This window comes from Cyprinodon variegatus, unplaced genomic scaffold, assembly GCF_000732505.1.
Source record: "Cyprinodon variegatus isolate N-32 unplaced genomic scaffold, C_variegatus-1.0 Scaffold648, whole genome shotgun sequence".
Lineage (NCBI taxonomy): Eukaryota > Metazoa > Chordata > Actinopteri > Cyprinodontiformes > Cyprinodontidae > Cyprinodon > Cyprinodon variegatus.
Genome location: NW_015151101.1, coordinates 101,970 through 103,656, shown reverse-complemented (window position 1 = coordinate 103,656; position 1,687 = coordinate 101,970).

Below are 1,687 nucleotides of genomic sequence, written 5' to 3'. Positions count from 1 at the left end.
TTGATTGATTGATTGATTGATTGATTGATTGATTGATTGATTGATTGATTGATTGATTGATTGATTGATTGATTGATTGATTGATTGATTGATTGAGAATTGATGTAGGCCAGTGGAGCTGTTTTGTCGGTAGGCGAACTGGAATGGGTCGAATGTTGAGGTGAAACTGGAGTCCATGTGTTCTTTAACCAGCCTTTCGAGGCACTTCAGTTTGATAGGACTCAGTGCGACAGTCATTGATTGAGGTGACCTGAGGCTTTTTGGGACCCGAATGATGGTGGCAGACTTAAAGCATGATGGAACTATGGATTGAAAATGTCTGTAAGGACACCAGCCAGCTGACCTGCACACTATCTGTAAACCCACCAGGTATCTTATTGAGGCTTGGGGCCTTTCTTGGGTTGACTCTCCTCAGGGTTTTCCTCACTTCACCTATGTCAAGGTTGAGTGCCTCCTCTCCCTGGTGTGGAACGGCTTTCCCTGCTGGAGTGCTGTTTAGGGCTTCAAACCTTCCACAGAAGTTGTTTAGTTTATTTAGGAATTCAGCATTAGCTGTATCTACTGGGCTGGGTGAGATCATAGTCTGTGATCGCCCGTTTGCCTTGCCACATCCTTCTGGTGCTGCTGGCATCATGGAAGAGATCCTGGATCTTCCGGCTTTGGTTCTGCCACTGCCACAATCACTTCGTCTTGTTTCTTGAAATATACAAAACGGTTGTTTTTACAAAAAATGGAGCAAAAAAGTGTAAAACACAGAAAAAAAATAAGATTTCATCAGAAAGCCTTTTTTATGCAAACAGAGTGAGCTACTGGTGTAGAGCTTAATTGTCATTCAAAGCCATTGGCCACTTTAACATCAGCTCCTGGTTCACTGAAAACTTTTCTTGCTTCCTGCTAGCGGGTGGAGGAGGCTTACATCAAATATTTTCCTTTCATTTGTTTCAGTTTTTTTTACTTGTCTGACTTTTTTATGATGTCCGAGGGTAATCTGGTTATTGTACAGCTCCACAGCTGAGCTGAGCAGGTCCTGGATGATTGAGAAAAGCTGAGAACACAGAGTGAGAACGTAAATACAAATCTCTAGGATAATATACTGCATCACCCGTAACTCTATCCAGTGTCGGTATGCAGTGTAGTTCAGAGTGCATAGCCTGCTTTATAAGTGGGTTCCCGGGGGAGGGCTGCTGATAACATGGGAATTGATGTAGGCCATTAAAGGAACGTGTGTGCAAGGATGTAGGGGTATGTTACGTTTGGCGTTCACTACAGAACTGTACATCAGCATGTTGTCACCCAGGCTGATGTCACAGCAGGTCCTTCGGCTACGAAAACACTCTCAGCTTTGTGTGGGTGACAGAAACAGTCTCTACTCTCTAATGTGAAAAATTATGCCAAGATTTCCTTTTTTTGCAGGCTCACTGTGAAATTAAATTCACTTACAGTAACATCATGTCTCTGGAACTAAAGTGCCTTGCATAGGTATCTATGCCCCTTGAACATTTTTCACCTTTTAGTTATGTAACAGCCTAACTTTGGTGCACATTAGTGGGGTTTTATGTGACAGAACTGCACAGCAACGTTTTATTACTAATAAATGCAGCTGCATTCAGTGCAAAAGTCAATTTGCACTTTAGTCAATTTACATATACATACATATATATATACACACATATATACATATATATAT